The sequence below is a fragment of the Neodiprion fabricii genome, chromosome 4 (genome assembly GCF_021155785.1).
Source record: "Neodiprion fabricii isolate iyNeoFabr1 chromosome 4, iyNeoFabr1.1, whole genome shotgun sequence".
Taxonomy (NCBI): Eukaryota; Metazoa; Arthropoda; class Insecta; order Hymenoptera; family Diprionidae; genus Neodiprion; species Neodiprion fabricii.
In genome coordinates, this window is record NC_060242.1 from 7,485,866 (window position 1) to 7,507,048 (window position 21,183).

General features: G+C 40.0%; 1 long non-coding RNA gene across 1 annotated transcript in view; it reads left to right on the forward strand.

Moving 5' to 3' along the window:
- LOC124179738 overlaps positions 1 to 21,183 on the forward strand; it is a 71,240-nt gene that overhangs the window by 46,016 nt on the left and 4,041 nt on the right. The window lies entirely within an intron of this gene.

Genomic DNA, 21,183 nt, shown 5'->3' on the forward strand with positions numbered 1-21,183 from the left:
ATAAAATCTCACTCAACTCGAAAATTTATAATTGTACTATAAAATCTTTTGAAAATGGTTCTTAAAACAAAAATCCCAATTTACAAAAGATCATATTTTACGTATTTTTTGAGAAAGTCTTCGGAATGCTCAGTGGCGGGATATTTTTTTTCATTCAAGCGGTCTTTCGACGGTAAGGTATAAAATTATTCATTCCAACGCTGACGAATTATTAGTAAAATCTTTCTCGTCTTTCCAGAAGATGCTATTATTAAATAACCGTATACAACGAATTTCTCAAAAATTACCGAGGTGCAGATTCGAGTTTGTATACCAACCAATGCATCGACCAATCAGTGAAAATATTGCTTGCGAAAAGAGTTTTCACCCCCGTTAAGTATAATAGAAAGAAAATTGCCTATCCTGTTTAATCTATACTTGACCTAACGAGAAAAGTGTCACGAGTATTTGTCAGCTTGTGGCGAACACACCGGCTATTATCGATAATTCGGTGTGTATACCAGTGTGAGAGCGAAAGGGAGTCGTTGAGTTTACACGATTGGCAGCTGAGGTAAATAAAATTACGATATTTGCCCGATACTTGCGGGCTTATTGAAAATATTTCCCCATGTGGTGTTTGCGTGGTGAAATTGGCCGTTGGGATGTTAACACAGTTCGAATCTGAGGTCGCCACCTGATGACACATAAGTACATATTTGAAGAGACATTAGAGCCGAACGAAACTCGCTTCGAAGCCAATAAACCAGCCAGTCGTTAGCCAACCCCCTCGGATCGGTAAAGGGTCCAATGAGTGCAGGTGGCAAACCTTCATGCCGGCAATTTTCCGACTCCAATTATTATCCATTTAATCCTGAGGCGTAGAATACGCGTACCTTAAACCCAGAGCCATTTTACATCGTTAGCATGCCGATCCGCAGCCCGTTTCTAAAATTATTAAACTCGATCGATGGATCAAGTTCATTTATGGGTGCAGTTGGAGGATCAAACGACATATGAATAACGATGTAAGATCATTGTTCGTCAGTTTCTTAATTTTCATTTTCGTCGAACTTGTTCACGGCATCTTCAATTTTCTGAAAGTATTCCCGTATGCCTGGAATATTTTTAATACATAGATTTAATTGTTATCCTGTCTTCAGCCCATTTGCATTCTAAAAGCTACTGTATAACCTCCAAAATGTTTACTTTGTCACATAGATACGAAGAGAATTCAAAATGTTAAAAAAACGTGTCCTTATCACAATTTTTCTAGAATCTATCCAAAAATTAAATCGATATTCGGAAAAATCAGACGCTTCTCATTAACGCACAAAACACATTAAGCCTTACGTTGTTTCCCAAGTTAACAGTTCGACAATATAGGGTGATTTCAAAAGCCTGGTTAGTCGATCAACCTCTTCTTTTTCATAAACGGTAAGACTTGGAGGCCCAAAAGTTGAGGGATTTTCATACGGTATTGTTAGCAGATATGAACCATAAGGTATCGAAATTATAGCCAGATCGAAATTTCGCACCCAAAAAGTTTTTGAATTTGTTCAAATGCAAGAACGAAATAATATATTGCATAATCCTCAAAGGCTGCGTCTTTGGTGTTCGCAAATTAATATCTAAAACCGGATCCCACGAATCCTTGGGGTTTTCAGGATGAGAGAAAATCCCGCAGCTCTGTAAATTTGGTTCCCGAACGAGGAGGAGTTAGTCTCGTGACACGGTTTTGCCATGAATGGGCGGTAGATTAGGCGATAAACACGATCGTCGCATGGACAACACAAACCCGATCCACAGGCTGAAACACAGAAGTAACGTTATTCAAAGCGTTGCTCATTTGCTATTTGCCCCGTGACTCTTTGTAAACCGGGGCTTTAACCGCACTCTCCGGACACTCGAGACACGCGTCGACACGTGATCGTGCGTGTGGCGTGCGGCCCAACCGCGTACGCCGTAAGACCCATGACGCGTTTTACCATTTTGCATGGGAAAGGTCCGAACCATGAGCAAACCATGATAAATTCGACTCTGTCCATTAATATGCTGCACTTCCGTCTTTGAATCATACTAAAAGCATCGTAAAATCCGTACATCCACCATGGATAGTAATGGTAGTACACTGAGAAAAATTTCATTTGTCATAGTAACTAGAAAAATTGAGTAAAACAGGTATCGTTAAAAAAAACTGTTTGAATATTGTTGGAATAACGAAAAACGAGGTACGCCTAACCATTTTGCGCTATTGTCGATCCTTTTTTGATAATTGCAACGCAAAATCAGCTTGTGAGGTTTACTCTACTTTTTTAGTTGAACAATGCTTTAACGTCAATTTATCGTTGCACACGCGTTCAATTTTTGCAACAGTTGCAAGAAAATCTAGTAACAGTGATCGTAGTGAGAAAGAATGGTAACGGATACTAGACTTTCCGGTAACAGCTAGAAAACTAATTTTCATTTTCTACCTAGATCCATATTTTTCGAATGTGGTAAAAAATGGAAATAGTTAAGGACCGAGCGGTAACCGGAACTGAAAATTTCTTTCAGTGTGGTAGTAGTAGTAATAGTGGTTTATTCTTGCGAAATTGTACACGAATTAAACAAAAGGAGCTTTGCACATTTTACATAAAATTTTGATCACAACATTTTTAAACCTTGAAACAGTCTAATGTGATGTATGTAATTTTTATATTAATATCTTAAACATAAAGCAATGGCATTTAATAAGAAATTACATACAACAAGTTTCAATAATCTTATACATCAAATTTCTTGAAATTAGTATAAGATAGATTCTAACAGTCATGTGAATAAAAATGTCTCAATACTATAGTTGAGGTTTTGTTAATCATGTTGCAGAGATGGGTATACAGTACTAAAATCGAAAGTCTTAGACTATAAATCTTTTTGAAGACACAGCCAATGCGATGAAACGAGTTGAAAAAAAAAAAAAAAAAATTGGAAAGAACACTGGAAGTAACTTTTCTCTTCGTAACTCACCTGTGAATAGCATTTCTGACTAAAAAAAAAAGTCTGTACCCTCATGAAATAACTGTAACGAGTGTTGGAAAGAACATGAGAAAAATTATTTATATAACGCAAGCACGTATCACACGGTTTTTAATTCTTGTAATCGGTACATAAGTTAACTGTTTCAGCGACGTAGAGAGTAAGTCACGACTGCGCATGCGCGGGATACAACGAGTAGCATTTTCGAGTCCTGCGTGTTGAAAGTGATCTTTTCTGTACTGCGCGCATGCGCAGTCGCAGACAAATCTGGCAATACGCGACCCTAACCTCAATTTCGTACTTCGTAAAAAACACCTAGCGTATTCTTGTTACGTGAAGAAAATGTGTGCAACAAGGAGGCAACGATCTTTTCGCCTCATGTATTTGCAATATTCGCTAATTATCAGCCTGAAAAAACCTAGTTCGCCTCCTTGCTACACGACGTACAATACTTTTCGAAACATCCTGCGGCGATGATAAAATATCGTCCGCGTCCCCCGCGGTACGTTTGTAAATTTCTGGTTAATCATGAAATCGCGAGAGCAACGAGGCGGAGAAGATCGAAGGGTGTACCGATGACGGTCCGCGGGGAGTTCGATCGGACGACACATCGTTGGCCCCATATTGCGTCGTTAACCCCTTGATATTTAACCCGATAATTACCGATACGTCAGGGAAGCGAGTAATAACCCGCGCCGGAGAATTCCCCATCACCTCTCGCCACCAGTAACGCCTCATCGAATCAAACCCCCAAGAGCCAACTCCGATGGGGTTTCCGTCTGCGGACACTGATTTTCTGATTAGCCGCGGGTCGACTGCCGGCGGTTAGCCGTTGTTAGGTTGGCAACGATTGGTATGCATGGGCTGGGACTCGAACCCCGAACTCCCCGAGACCCGGCGCACACAGGAGCTTCTCGGGGCCCACAAGCAAACACTCATACAGGCGCAGACACTCCGCTCACTTTATCCAACGCTGACGACAGCCAGGAATTGCCTCGCTCATACAGAGGTCTGATATGGATTTTAGACGGTGTCAATTCACGCGACGACGTGTTATTCGAGGACTGCGGGATTAAAACGTGCGCAAAATTAATTTGCCGTTGAGAATTTGAGAGGCTGCTTCGACGAAAATCTATACTTTTTATTCGTTTTATGAAAAAGTTGTCGGCTTCTCGAGTACTTGTCAAATTAATACCCGCATTCTTGAAACTAGGGAAATGGAAAATACTGGAATTAATTAGATTGTTTCAAAATATCGTTATAAGTCTAGTAGATTGATACGATTTCACTTTAAATTTTTTTATATTTACTGTACGAGTATCTTTTGGTATAATGAATGAAAGTATCGAAATTTTACAAACCGACCTCCTCAAGAATATACTTCGAATCTACATTTACTGCTGGGTAATAGTTTGGTCCTGGATCCAATATTTTCAAAGTGCCAATTATTGGGGCATTTTTTTCTTTATTTCACAGAATTCCGGAATTTCTGCCATTGTCAGATTTAGGAACGTTCAGAGTGTCGTAAGTACTGTAAAGAATTCTGCCTACTTGACAATTGATTCGAATACTCTCTGATCGCAAATCAGTGCCATAAAAATAATTGATGAAGAATAACATATTACCTCGTATAATGCTGTACGATTCGTTGTCAAGTTTATTTTCAATACAGCACTTTTGATCAATATGAAATTAACGCAGTGTCTGTAAAACTTGTTTTTCTATCGAAAATATGCACTTCGAATACATTGACAAGATTTGAAAAAATCGTAACTGTGACTACAAATGAAAATAAGAAAATTAATAACGTTTGAACAAAATTATGCTTCTATCGGTATATAAATCAAGAATAGAGAAAACCAACGTTAACGATAATTTTTTATCATATATATCCGATAACATTTCTGTTCAATTTGACCTGATGTGTATGAAAGTTTATTAAAATAATAGATTTTGAAAAAAAAAAGAAGAAATTGTGTACGAATGAGAATTAATTTCGAAACACGACGATGTATCGATAAGTAGTTGTATCTGGAAAATAGGGCCCTAAGATAAGTGTACCAGTTATTGATACGTCTAGACCCAATGATCGACTCTTTTATTTTTCAAAATTATAAATTGACTTCACAAATTGTGAATTTTTCGATGACCAAAACCAATCGCCAGAGGCATAAACGCTACAACTTTATTTTTTGATAATTTTATAACCAAGGATCAAACAAATACAACCAAAGAAGTTCAATAATTAGGACAGAGTCAATAATTGGTACACTTACCTTATTTGCAAGTACACTGAGAGAAAGTTTTAGTTCCGGTTATCGCTCAGTCCTTGACTATTTTCATTTGTTACCACAATCAAAAAATATAGTTCTACGTACAAGATGAAAATTAGACTCGTAACTGTTACCGGAAAGTCTAGTATCCGTTACTATTCTTTCTCAGTACGATCATTGTTGCTATATTTTCTTGCAACTGTTGCGAAAATTTAATGCCCGTGCAACGATAAATTGAGCGGTTGAAGCCTTATTCAACTAAAAAAGTAGAGTAAACCTCAGAAACTGATTTTGCGTTACAATTACCAAAAAAGATCGACGATAGCGCAAAACGGTTACGCTTACCTCGTTTTTCGTAATTCCAACAATATTCAAACATTTATTTCAACGATACCTGTTTTTCTAGTTACACTGTAAAATGTATTCTTTCATCTGATTATATTCAAGAATCGCACAGGACACGAACCTCGTTAGGTTTTAAACAAAGCTTATCGGTAGCTGTGCGTTTTTTCTCCCCCCGGCCTTCGTTCCCATTTCATCTCTCTATTTGTATTAATTTTCACCCCCTCGGCAGTGGGAAACACGCCCCCCTATAATAAGAGCGTGGAATCGACAAACAACTCGGGAGTTTATCTGCGGGCAAATTCAGCTCGCATATGTACACCCTGGGCATCACGGGATCGGGGCCATTTTTCAGCGGTTGACTTTGATTTGACATCGTACATACGCCCCAATAACGCGAGTTCTAATGACTCCACCACGCCCTCCGCGAGGGCAAAAGGGAGCCGCAACTCCCTATAATATACACGTGTATACAGTCGGCGTTGCAGAGTAAAAGAGGGGGACACAATTTCCCATGGATAATGGGGCTTTGATTACCTCGTGACGCCATGCGGCCGGTCAAGTGGCACGCTAAACCGACGCCCACTTGAAAAATAAACGTGTGTGTACGCGGATATGTCGGTTACATATAACATTATACGAATATCGTGACGTCTACCGGGCATTCCGTGCAAACTCGACTAGCCCAGACTCTGCTTCTCAAAAACAACGAAATTATCCGTTTAGTTTTTCCCACAGATCACATTTTCCGAACTTCGAAACACGGTCACATTATTTTGAGTAATTTTTTTTTTATTTATTTATTTTTTTTCTTCTTATTTTCACAAACAGTTTGAACAATTTTCTGTCGGATAAAGCAAACTTTTATTTTTTACTATTTGTCTAGTAAATATCATGTTGCAAGTATCTGCATCGTAGAATATGATTTTTTTTTTATCAGCCAACACCATTGAACCACGAATACCACGAAAGATTGTTTTTCTCTGTCCACTTGAAAATCTAATAATTTCAACTCTTTCTTCATAAAATACTGCTTATCCATAGCTGAAAAAATCGTTTACAGTAAGTCATTATTATGACGTTAAATCGGTTGAATGAATTTTTAGGAATAAATGATCCTCGAAGATAGAGATCAGAAGAAAAAACCTTTACCAAATTTTAAAGTCCAAAAATTTGAAAACCACAAAACACTCTTTGGAAAAGAACGAAAGAGTGAATTTAAGTAATAAGTATGTTATCGATTTAGGAAATCATGCGATCAAATTCAAAATTATTACAATTAAATATTAGTAGAACTGTTATGGATTTGAAGATTTAATTCCAATACTCACAAAAGGAATATAATTTTTGAAAGAATCTGTTGTATCTGTTGGTAATCCGAGAATTTTGTAAAGGACGAAAGAAATACGTTTTTAAAAAATCTTTGTTTTCCATGTTTGAAAGTGAAACACCGGGTATAATGTGCTAGCTACATGTGTCATACATGCATCATGTGCTTGAGCATACACACGTGTGTAATGATACTCGTATTGCAACGTACGGTGCAAAAGGGTGAGCCTGCTGCGAAGCCTTGCCGCACTCTTGGCACTTGACTCGATTTGAAATAGGTACACGGATCATTGGGAATGAATTCAGCATATAAATTCAATGATTTTCTATTCCGTGGCCGAACCAACGTTCATTCCCCGCGCCCTCGTAGTTTCGATATTACTATAGGAGTAAGCTACAAAGAGCAACTGGTAGCGAGCAATTTGAGGCTCGTTGAAAGTGTTTTAGTGCTGTTACCCGTTCGCTCTCTGACGGGTTGAGTTGCCCCGCAGTTTTCTCTACGCTACACATGCGGTTGCGAACGGGGTATTTGAAACAGAAATGGATCTTTCCTCAATGGGCTGAACGCGGTGGTCGAGTTTTGGTGATTAAAAAATGTACCACGAACAACACGCTGTGATTTGTTGGCATTTTCAGATTTTTCGAGTCAAATTTCTGCGTAACGGTTGATTAGGTGGAATTTACACATTTTCGGAAACAAGACGAATGTTCTTCAATTTGTTCTGAAGATGAAAATTCACCGATCTGTACACTGAGAAAACTTTCATTTGTTATAGTAACTAGAAAAATTGAGTAAAACGGGTATCGTTGAAAAACTGTTTGAATATTGTTGGAATTACGAAAAACGAGGTACGAGTAACCATTTTGCGTTGTTGTCGATTCTTTTTTGGTAATTGCAACGCAAAATCAGTTTGTGAGGTTTACTATACTTTCTTAGTTAATCAAGGCTTTAACGTCAATTTATCGTTGCACAAGCGTTAAATTTTCGCAACAGTCGCAAGAAAATATAGCAACAGTGATCGTAATGAGAAAGAATAGTAACGGATACTAGACTTTCCGGTAACAGCTGGAAAACTAATTTTCATTTTCTACCTAGAACTATATTTTTCGATTGTGGTAAAAAATGAAAATAGTTGAGGACTGAGCGGTAACCGGAACTAAAAATTTCTCCAAGTATAGCAAATCGTTATCAATAGTGTTCACATTTCCATGATATAAACAAAAACTTGAATATTATTTTTTCGGTATTTGTTGAGTCAATCGTCGAATTGATCCTTTTCCGAAATCTTCTTAGATGCATCTTCATTTCTTTTGAGACTTCATCGTAATTACTTCCTCACCAAACCCAAAAATTTATCGTTTGAGATTCTCCTAAACGTGTATCTCCATTTTTCAAAAATTTCTCTATTTTTTTTTTTTTATAGATTCTTTCTGAATCGCATTCTAGTTTTCGTATTATAGATACATGTAATTGACGATAGTACTGGAGATATTAGGTGATACAAATTATCAGATCCCCGTAAAATGATTTCTTAACTATCATACCTAAATATTTCAAGCTGACCGATGATCTGATTCGAATTTTTACGGTCAATAATTCTTCCAAACAAAAATCTAATTTGCATAAAAAAAAACAAAATGTAATGACAAAAATTTGAATGCAAATCTTTTAAGCCACGCTATTTTCAAGGCAGCTCGATTTCTCGACTTTGGCGAATATTTCAACTGGAATCGGATTTAAGTTTTGGCCAAATAAATCAAAAAAGTTCTGTAATACGCGTTAAAAAGTAAAGTCTCGAAGGTCTAACGTTATAATAACATTATAACTTACCACGCGGAATATCGATAATTTTTTCGGGTAGAATAACCAAATGTAACGTGTGTATGATAATAAGACGCGATCACCGGACGTGCGGAGCATTTCGAGACATTTAAAAAAGCCTCGTATATATTATTTGCAAATTGATTTAGGGACGGAGGACGAGGGGATCAGAGAGGGGCGGTTTCACTCGGATTCGCAGATACAACTCGAGGCTGCGCCCAAAGCCTCGGTGGCGGGAGCCGAGATTTATGGGACAGGAAGAGCAAATACGGTAAAACTTCCCCGTTTCCGGTCTGGCTGAAGCGAAAACTTTTCTCTCGGATTTCCAGTTTCTGCTTTTCGTCGGAGCATTTGCTTCTTTCATCGCGTATAGCACAGCAGTCTGAACTACAGCGGCGATCTCCTCTACATACACATAATATAAGCCAACTCGCACGAGTTCGGACTGTTCAAATTTATACCACAATGATCGATTGAACTCTGCGCAATCAGACAAATTTTTGCTATTCCCTAAACTGCGCATTTTTTATATACCGAATCGTTTAATCGGACTTATCTGCGCGCCTCAGCGCTTCATCGAGGTTGGGTCGAAGAACCGGAAATTTTTTTTTTTTTGGGGGGGGGGGGAGGGGGGGTAAATTAGATTACCTTCCGGAACGGTGCAGCAATGGGAATACAAGTTGCTCGATAAATGTGGACAAATGTCGGCAGGGGCGCGGAATCACTGCTATTCTATTTCTTCTTTGTGTTTCGTTCGGTCCCTTTTTCAGCCGCCAATTCATGCCTCACCCTTCGTGACAAGGATTCTCGATGCATGCGCAATATTTTAAGACTACGGAAAAGGATTTTCTTTGCTAATCAGAGAAGATGGGGCCTCGTTTATAATAACTGTAATTTAATATCGCTTTTTAATTGGGTTCTCAGCAAGCAAAGATCATCCCATCAACTGACGCACGCTTAAACTTCGTTTTGGTTGAAAAATATATAAAGTGAGTAACGCAATGGGAAATACACCGCATAACAACAAAAAAAGGCCGTAGCGATTTAAAATTAGAAACAGATAAAAAATTGATTAAACAATCTCCAACAATGGTATTTGCACCAATGATTATGAACACAAAGGAAACGTCTGCGTAAATTCGAACAACACAATTTGATATCAACAATTTGCGGAAAGATTGTTGATCTGCTTTTGATGTTTTTGAGCTTAAATTATTCATCATCAAGATTTTCAGAGTTAGCCTGAAACAAAATTGATAATAATCGTTTCTGATATGGATGAAAATAAATCTGCAAATACTATACGGTAAAATTTGTTAAATATATTTTGGACAGTTTTAGACGATTTGATGAGCGAACAAAACGATTGACGTACAGCAGCAGAATCGGATGAAAGACACCATGAGTTTAATAATCTTGAACTTTATAATAATGAAACCTTTTCTGAAATTATTGATATCTCGTAGCTTGTGTTATTCAAATCTGTTCAGTATCACTTTCGTCGCGTAACAGGGATTATGTTTAATTCTCCTATTAACCATCTGTATCAGCGGAAATAAAATTGCTCAAAATTTTTCAACGGTTTTTTCTCTGTCCTTAACGTCAAATTCAGACGAATTCGGCCAATTCATCCGCAAGAAGAACAAGTAGAATAAAGAGAGTAAAAAAAAAAAACAAAAATGGCCACGCGCAAGTATAAAAGGGGAAAAATCGTCAGTCAGGCCCCGTTTTCGAAACATCCCGAATCCGGGAAGAGAAGCAGCGGAGTATTGGTCAAGTTTGGCAATTTTCGTCATAACCTCCAGGCATCGGAGGGGAGTTCCCTCGGGGATATCTCGTGCTTGTCTCGTTTTTAGAGCTCTTAGAAACCAGTGCCACATACATGTATACGTATATATATGTATACGTATATGTATATGTATGTACAGCTACATCCGAGACTTTTCCCCCCTTCTCATCTCCCGCACCATCCAGGCTCTTGTCGGCCGACTAACTCGACTCGATTTGACGGTTACATTCGTATCGATCCGAGCGAGCATCGTTGCCTGCAACTACCGGCTATGGGCGGCACCGAAACTCTTCAATCGCCACTGTAGTGATACAAAGGCACCAACTCGCCATGTGAACGATTTAGGTACCAATGGTAGGTGTATGACTGTATAACCAGTAATAACGTACCGGTGGAACAGATCTTAAAACAATTGCCAAGCGGTTGTAAATGTATTAAACGAAACTCCAGCCCCCCCCCCCCCCCCCCCCGAGAAGACCCTTCAGACCAGAAGTGGTCCCCCTTCATCGGCCTCGATGTAAGGTACCTTGTAGCTGCCATTTGGTCGTTGGCACTCGAGAAACACGTGTCATATACGAGTTGCATTTTTCACCCCTGACGACTTTTCGAGGACCTTCCGGTTCACCGTGCCCAATGGTTATGGTGCTCATGCACTTGCCGAAGACTCAACAGCGGTGGGAAATCCGCCGATGGGACAATGGTAGAGTCTTGGGCTCGGTGTAACGTAACTATGTACACGTTGTGTAGAGAATCGAAGAGTTTTCGTGAGGCGCCATATTGTCAGCCCTGAATCGCTTACGGATTCGCACAATCGAATATCGATGCTCTGTAACGTCGAATGATGCGGGATTGTGTCGCCACGTTGCGTGCTTGATGCTGATTTGCTCGATTCCGTCATCGACAGGATATTTCAATCAGGGTATCTGTCTGTTCCGTTGAGACCCTTAATTTGTCGTTAATTCGCTAATCACGTCGTTAAACGGTTTAGCGGGATACTGACGGTGGTCATTGCGACGCTATCGCCTCGAACGATGTGGCAATTGATACGTTTACACGTCTGTTATGTCTGCGGTAATATTCATTTTAGTGCCTTAACCTTCCGGCTATCTTGTTACCGGTCTAAAATAAAACGCGAGTTCGATTCTGTACGAATTTTGTGACAATGACTTGCGATGCAGTTGTCGTGAGAGAATGGGAGTCTTTGTTACATAATTCGTATAGAATCGAACTCGCATTTTTTTCCGGACCGAAAACAAGTTAGCCGGAAAGTTAAGACATTGATGAATATCGCTGTACCTAAACAGTACGTGGGTACATTAGTTAGATACGATAGAGATGAGGGAATGGATAGAAAAGAGGGAGTTGAGAAATATAGTCACAGACGAAAAATAGAAACGTGACTAAAGGATTTTTTAAAAGTCTTTCAAGATCGTTACGTCTGTGATACTCGAGATGAGGAATGTTTTGATTTTTGCAATTTTTTTATGGAAGCATTCTTGAATTTGATTCTTTCTCGTAAGGATAATCTTGAAAACTGGGACTCTAAAATCTACAATACTTGCGGCTGGCAAAAGTCAGGACATTGTCATAAAATGTCAGTAATGGTTTGTGCAATTTCGTAAACAAGTACGTATGAACCTAACACAAACACGATCATTATCAGCTTATATTAGTTTGCGTAGCTTAATGCTCTAGTGACAGTTTCTGAAAAAACGCCAAAAGTTAAAATCAATAATAATAGTGAAATCCTTGGTTCCTTGAATCCTTGTAGTAAAACAGGGTGAGGAGAAATTAAACTTCGCTTTGCGAAGCTTGGAAAAGTTGAAAAATTTCCAATTTCACTTTTTATAGTCACCCTTTTATCAAACTCCAAGGTTCATACGTGGAATAAACAACGTCTTGCCATTGTTTATAAATATATTTATGCATATTATTTATTTTGGTAATATAGAAGTTGACCCGAAGCTGGGAAAAATGGTGTAAAATTATCTGTGTGAAGAAAAGCTCATTAAATATTTCAGCCAGTAATCTTCACCAATTATCAACATTAGGGATGCCGAGAAAATAATTCATCGTCTCACCTTCTCAAAAATTACACTTCAGTCAAGTTAGTCCCCTTTGCCTATAGCAATGTCTGAATTTATGCTGACATTCTGTTAAACCATGATTTTGAATGTAAATTTACGAATATTTGTATAGTAAGCAGACTACGGAAATTACGACGACTGTGAAGCGATTAATTGTTATACTATAATTAATTCTTTATTTAATAATCCTTCGTTTTGCGAAAATAAATGATGAAATTAAAAAACTGTTTCATTCATGTTTCAGTTGCCACATATAGAAATAAAAAGATAATGTTTCGTTCCTCGATAAAAATGGCCCGCCTTAGAAAGAGCTAAACTTTTCAACTCCTTTACTTTAGCGGCATATTTAGTGACGCAGTTGCTCGTCCTCGCGCTGGATTGAAGTCAGTGTCGCCATCTGGCAGAAGAAGCTGCAACCACCCGAAGAGTAATTTTTTTACCGACGTTTTTACATTCTTACCGACCGTTTTTTTTCACCCCGTCTTGTCCCTTCTCTGGACCCCAGCCGCCACAGAAGTTTTGTCGATTTGATTTCTGTTTTTCCGTCAGTACTTTATCACGTTTTTTTTTTCTTATTTATTCTAGTTATTTTCGGCTCTTTTAATGGCGGGTTATTGATGGTCTGCGTCGAAGCTCCGCGACCCCGAACGATCGTATAATAATATAATTACGTGTGTGTTGACAAATTGAATCGATACCAATTTATTCTTTTGAAACGGACGTCGGTCGCCTCAGCGGTATACGTACACGAACGCACGCATCTACCCTCGTATTATAAATATTTCATGGCCTACCGCGGTGAATCGCCGATGTAGGTATTATCCCCATGAATTTACGCGACGAGGCTATAAAAATCTGATAATCTTTCATCAATCAGAATCAAACCGTACATCCGGACCGCGAGGAACCGCCGCCGATGCGGATTGACGATCACCGGCATAAGAGACTGGAACGAATCCCGACAACAATTGACCCGAGTGGCTTTCTCATGTATTTATGATAATTCAGTCACAGGATCACGCGACTGCTCGCCTCCTGTGATGAAAGGAAGAAAAAGGTGAAACCTCAAGGCGAGGAAAACGATAACTAATTGACCGATATTCCGATCTCTTGAACTTGCTCACTTTTTAATATTCTGCGTGGAATAGAAAAGGAAAGTATATTGGAATGCTCGGTTACTTGAAATCCTTATAAAACAATTGTATCTTCAATTTAGATTCTTCGTCGAAAACAAAGTTGTGGAAAACTGATGATTCCCTTATCCAACCTAAAAAAAAATTTAAACAAATCGAGGTGTCCAAAATACAGATTGATTCAGAGTATTTCAAAAGATATAAAAAAAAGGTGCCTAAAGATCAGAATATAAATATTAAATTATATGAGAATTTCAAGGCTTTACACTGAAAGTATTTTGTATAATTAGTACATTTTCAATTTTTTTTTTAAGCATCTGCTCGATTTTGAGACGCTTATTTATAATTTATTGAATCAACCATTTTTAGCTGAAAATAGCCAATCTAATATAACGAGTTAGAAGCAAAAACGTTTCTAAACTATTGGCCTACCTCAATAGGAAGTGGATTAAAGAATACAGAGTTTCATGGATAGTCGAAAAAAATTAAAATATCTACTCATAATAATTATACGCAATATTCAGTCTATATTTTTCATCTTTCGAATTTTTACTTTGAAATTTAAGTCAGAGACAATGAAATTATAACGAAATCATATATATATCTGTTGATTTCTTGTATTCAAATTATCGCATAATTGTACGTAATTATTTACTTTGTCTCAACTCTAACTTCTCGAATTTCCGTTCTTTCAGTTCGATGAATTTAAACCCGAAAGCTTTCTTGTACATCTTGATCCCTGTAAAGTTTTCACAGTTGGAGTTGGCAAGTTTTAATGTTACTTCTTAGAAAGCTGTATCTACCTTTGGCGATAGATTTTGTTATTCCGGTTAGTTTTACTGTTAAGTTTCAATTCTCAAACTTTGGTAGTTCTCAATTTTCAATCTTAAACTATTGCTCGTTCAATTTCTACCCTTTCCGATTCCTCATCCCACTAGTCTCGGAACTTCGAACAATCAATCAGAAATCGCCTATTAACATCCAGCGCATAATTAGTGAACACCCGTAATCAGTCCACCGAGAAATGGCAAAATTTGCAAATGCCGGTATCAATGAATGTTTCATCGTTGAACAGACCCTGATCAGGTTTTCATCGACGTCAAATTGGCAATATCCTGGACGGTGACAATTCCTGAATTATGCATAAACCCATACCGGCGTGGCGTACCGTCTAAATCGATCTGGAGACCATTTCAGCCCTCCACCCACCCTGTGGTTTTCACCTCATCCGAGGAAATCCGCTCCGCCGCTTCGCCGATTTCGTTTCACCACAAATTCCCGTCGTTCCTTCATGGTCGCGGGAGAGCGACGAACAAATTGCACAACACACGCGTCTGCATGACGGATCTACCCCGGTCTCAAACGGTCCATCAACCCTTGACTGCGCGGCTTTTAAATTTTTTTATTAAACTGCTGTACGCTTCGTGTATCGAATAACCCATAGAAGCGCTACACGCAACTGGCTGACTGAAAATAAAAATTTATTGGCGTCGAGTGTCCATAAAATTTCTAGCTCGGTACTCATCGCTTTCAATGATCCACTGCCATTCTGGAGGCTCTAGTTTTGATGTGTTATACGCGCTTCGATCAGTTTAGGTTCTTTCACCGAATTGTTCTATCAATTTCATTTATCACGCAGAAAGAGAACTATCAAAAGATGTGACCTAACTCAAGTAGAGCCAGAGCCAACACGAAGCAATGTTTTCACACTTGCATACTGCAGCCTGTGACACGAATTTTCAACGACTAGGGTGTGTCGTCGTTTGAGATATTAATTTTCAAACCAATCAGGATATAATATGTGAAGAAAGAAAGAAATTTCATTCGTACTTCGTGTCGAAATTTAGACCCTACCATAAGCCTGCAGGTACTAAGCAAAGCCTTACTTACAATTGATAATTGTCAGAGTATGAAAAATGAATTTGAGTTACATTAATTATTACCAAAGTAGTGAGTAATGGATTCAAATTGCAATAATTATTACCAAAGCAATGAATAATGGATTGAAATTGTATTATTCATTACTAAAGTAACGAGTAATTTATTTCGAATTAATTCCAAAACCATTGACACATCTATTCCACGAGTCATTTCCCCCTCAACAAATTCGAGATATAATTTTGTGTAATTGTATTCATCATATGAAACCTGTTTTTCCGGAGAACGAAATTACATATCTAATGTTACATAATTTTCAAAATATTTATTGATTATTGAAATCCTGCGATAATATTTACTTATCAAGACGATCTTAATATTCAGGGACTGATATTGCACATTCTATAGTAAAGGACCTGTAGAGGTCTTGGGGATATACAGGATAAGGCTGATCTGTAGAGATTTTAAAGATGTCCTACTTTGAACCTGATCGTGGAAGAAACAGAAATATCGATTAAGTTTAGGTCCAGAATAGGTTCTCTTTTCAATACAATCTTAGTCTTCCACAGGGCTACTACGTCTTACCAAACGTAGGACTTGCGGGCATAAACGAGGGTCTAAATTTCGACTCGCACAGGCTGAGACCTCTTTGTCTGGACATTATCAGCTGCACTTACTTGCATGAAAAAAGAACAATGAAAATTTCGACGGGTCCAGGGTGTCTGGAAAAACTCATCACACAGGATGCAAAAATTATGATCTAAGTGTACCATGTCAGTAGTTCTTAAATCATTATATTCTTAATCATTACTTAAAGCAATCAGCGCTATTCGATTGAACAACCCTAGCTGTCACTGATGGCCACTGTTGAGACGGAACATCGTGTTCCTCTGTACTACGAACGATCGAAGGGGAGTGCAGCTATGAAATTGGCATCAAGAGCGGTTCATTACAATAATACCGACATTTATATACAAGTGAGTCTGAAGAGGCGGAACGGAAAGGGTGGGCGGGTGCGCTCAGCAGTTGTTATCATTTTATTATCGGGGTGAACAGCCCCGAGTCTCATACTCAGTAACCAACTAGAAACGTTCTGAGCTCTATTTCACTTTGGCATTGTTCAGAAAAACGTATATCTTTATTTTCCCTGTGTTACTCCTTCATCGCTAACTCAATTGGTGAACCTGAATGCCGCAGTGATTATATGAAATAAAGATGCATCCGTTTATTTCTGATACAGTTGCAGTTACTTCCGGATAATAATGATCATTTGTTCTTTGCAGTAGATATTAAATAACTAAAGATTTAAAACGTTGTGTGTATTTATTTTTTGACCACAGTCGTTACAGAATATATTGTCCGCCGTTGAGTATCCAGTATGATGAAAAACGGTGGCGGTAATTATTTACAGAAGCATTGTTGAAAGTAACGCGCATGTGACGAAGCCGAAACTGTCTCTAAACAGTTTGACCCGAAATGATGAGAAGATAACTTTGAATATTCAATCGAATCACTTATAATTTAAACAGAATTTTGTTCAGACCGAAATGAACTTGATGTGTTTACCCGAGCCACTAGTTGGAAAGACGAAAAATATTTTCCGAGAGTTTCTATTGGGACATTTCCGAATAGTATTTTTGGTGGTCATAATTCATTAGGCACTTAAGCTTACTTTAATTACCGAATGGAATAAATTTATTTTAAAATTCAATGTGAGACGCAATTGACGTCTTTTCAAACATCACTCTGCGACTGATGCAGCCCTTTGATATTTACAAGACACCTCCAAGGCCATTTCTCCAGTTTAGAAATGACTTGAACATCTTGGCATCGGAATGAGATTTGAACACTTGATCAATGAGATCAAAATACACATCTACGACCACTGATCAATTCGCTTCATTCGCAAAGGTGAATATCCTTACGGCTCGTCCTCAAAACACTCAAATCTTTGATCATTATCCTTTCTTAAGTCTCTTCGGGATAAGTAATCCTCGCTATTTTTTTGTCGAACAAATAGGTTTCGAAGGGCACCAAGTGTTCTTGGGACACGGAGGAAGTGGTTTTGGTGGACAAGGTTGCGGACAGGTTCGGTCACTCTGTTCCTCGATGTGGCGTATATCCGGGCAAGATCCTGGGGGTAGTTTCGGGGGCGGCGGACAGGGGCATAAGCAAACGGGTCGACAGGGTGGCTTTGGCAGTGGCGGGGGTGGAGGACAAGTCGTTGCCACAGGCTCTGGGTGGTGGACAGACAGTTCGGGACACGGCGGAGGTCCAAGAAGCTTCGTCGGGGGGCAAACCGGGGGCTTCCACTCTTCGCACGTCTCTTTACACGGAGGACGTGATGGAGGCGGTGGAGGGCATCTGGGCTTCGGCGCGCACGAAGGGCAGTTATCAGTGGGTTTTTTGCAAGTCTTCGGGGATTTCTTGACGCACGTTCTGGGCTTCTCACGACACGGCGACCCCGACTTCTTCGAATTGTCGCGACAACCCTTTCCTCCCTGGCACCCACCGTCGGGAAAGCCTTTGCCCTTCTGGCCCGTCTTCGACTTCTTGTTTCCAGAGTTCGAATCGGTCTTCGACTTTTTGTTACCACAATCCTGGACGGACTTTGACTTGCACTTAGACCCGAAGTTGGCTGACGACGATGAGATTCCACGTCGGGGGACCACGAAGACTGCACAACGTTGACGGAACTTCCTCGAATCGAATCTTCCGTCCGGCTCCACGTACTGACAATCACGATCAATCCCAGCGTGAGTCGGAATTCGACGACCATTGCACTTTTGCTCAGGCGTTAGCGGAAAAGGCGGACTGGATGGGTCCTTGGAGGGTTGAGGTTGCGGGGGTGGACAGGATGATGGAGGTGGAGGTGGAGGACATTTCGGTGGTGCTGGGCACTTCGGAGGAGGCGGAGCCGGTGGCGGCACGCAAGGTGGCGGGCATTTTGGCAATTCAGGGAGCTTCGGTGGAGGTGGACACTCGCGAAATATTATTTTGTGAGGCGGGCATTTCTCATCCGGCGATGGATAACTCGATTTCTTCTCGGCCGGTGGACAGGACGGTGGGTCTTTCGGAGGGCCTCCGCTCTTTCCGTAGAACCTTTTTTGGGGGCAGTGAGGACCCGAACCCAGCAGAGAGAACGGATCATGTGCTTCGCCGCCTTTCCACCAGGGCCCAGACTCACCGGGCTGCGGGGTTCAAGACAATTAGTCAGGAATTGCTCGTCGTCCGTTCTCCTAGCGACTGACCCACCCGATATTCCCTGAAGAATTTCCCAAGATTCTTTGGCGGGAATTTTACGCAGAGTATTTTTTTTTCCTTTTTCTTCTTTACCGGATGCGCCGACTGACTTGACAGCGAGCTTCGGTCGTCTGGGGGTTGGGACGGCACCTCCTTGACCTTCTCTGGTGGACGTTCACCCCAATTCGTTCCCTCCGTATTCCACAACACCTCTCTTTGTCCCACCTACAGTTAAACAATGGGACATATTGAGTCTTTTTGCGAGCCTTCCCGTTTCTCCTTGCTAGCATTTCTTGTTCCACGCTCGCCAAAAACTAACCAATATGTCCACCTAGCCTTCATCTCATCCTTGGTACCACCCGCAACCCCTTACCGATATACAAAATTCACACTGTTACGTTCTCGCCGCTTGCTGAGGCAAAAATAATCAGCTGATCAGTTATAACTAACAAGGATTCACGTCAACGTTGCGTTGTCAATCATTGGATGCGGAGACATTTGCAAGTCAGCACATTCATACAGGCACGAATCGCGTTGGACGCGTGGTATTATTGCTCTGCGATTCACCGTTATGCGTTGGACTAGACTCCACGTCTTTTACATTTTGCTGAGTGTCGCCCCTCAGACGGAACAACTTTCGCTTGAATTCTTCCACTTTCTTCTGCAAGGTGTGCAACTTCTCGTGAGCCTCGTCATCGTCCATGTTTTTTGATAGAAGATGTGATTTACTCTGCGTTACCGTTTTTTCGATCTTGACTAGTAGATGGGCAGCCAGCTGGCCGTACCTCAAAACGATCTGATCTAGCCTGGGCAGATTGCACATTTGTAACGGTGATTTGCGTGTGAAATAATCGCGATCTTCGTCGATATGAGGTGATGATCGAGGTAGCTTGTCGGTAGGTAAACCGGACGCTGGAATCCTTTGCACCTGATCCGGCCAGCCTGGGCCCAATTCATCTTCAAATTCCTCTCCCAGTGGGAAATAATCATCGTTAAAGTTTCTTCCGCCTCCAGAATCCGATGTTGGTATGAACATAAGCAGCCCATGAAGCTTCCTCGCGGACTTCGGGCGTAGAGAAGTGGTAATCTCTCCAATCCCTCGAACCAGTCCACTTAGAGTAAGAGGTATTTTTTCCTGCGGAGATTTTGTTTCGGGGAATTTCGACGATATCGAGGTCTTACGTTAAGCTCGCCTCTATTTTCTCTCTGTTACTTTAGGAGCAGGAGGGTGCTCAGCACTAGTTGGGTCCAACTATTGCCTCACTCCCATTTTGCAACAATGTCTAGGAGAACAGCGACAGCGAGCGAGAACGTCCAGCTAGAGAAACGGTGAAGCCGCAAGTCCTTGCACCTGTCAAGAGCTCAACGACGTCAGAGAAATGTAGTGTTCTCAAAATGAATTGGATTTTCAATGCCTTAGGAAACCATTGACGAGAAATTTACAAAAATTAATCTCCACGACCAAAAATAACCATCGTATAATTTTTGAAATCGCTAGCTCTTGACAAACGCGAAGGCCTAGGAATCTTACTCCCACAACTTACTTTTGGTGAACACGTTATATCCGGGTCTTGAGCACACATCCTGGCTCCTGGGGTCTTCAACTGAAATCATAAAAATGCCTATAGAAACTGCTTCAGCTGAGTACTCTTGACCAGCATTCCCTTCAAGACTTGCCTAATAATGGAATGGAAACTAATTTATCTCACCAATAAAATTTGTTATATACATTTATTGGCATAAAGATCACATTCCAGAACAAGTGTAAAATATACATCACGACATTAAGTCACTCGACAATTTAGCTATCTATTTTATGATGACATTGTCACTTAATATTTATTGAAAAAGTTATCAATTTAAGATGACAAGTTTGTGCGTAATCTTCACCATCAAAACTAACAGTTTGCTATCATTTTTGAACCTCTAATCAGAGCACTGTTGACTCGCTTTGGAAACCATTCGGCTCACCGAAAGCATGCTCATTGTCAGTGACACCGTCGCCACCTCCGTAAAAGCTTTTCAATGAATATGAAACCGATTTTTCGTTGGAAACAAAGTTCATCTCCAGCCTAGATTCTTTGGTTTCGTGTGAATGCACAGTTGTGCCCACCTCATCTGAGCTTTCGCAATCAATTAGATTGCAGTCTTGATAGCAAACTTCAGCAGCCTGTTTCTCGATAGATTCTGACCCATTTATACTGCTAACGGAGAGCAAAGGGTGGTCTCTAAAAACAAGCGATACACTACAAAGTGTTTCCGTTGATGATCGTTTTGGTTCTGGGTCACATGA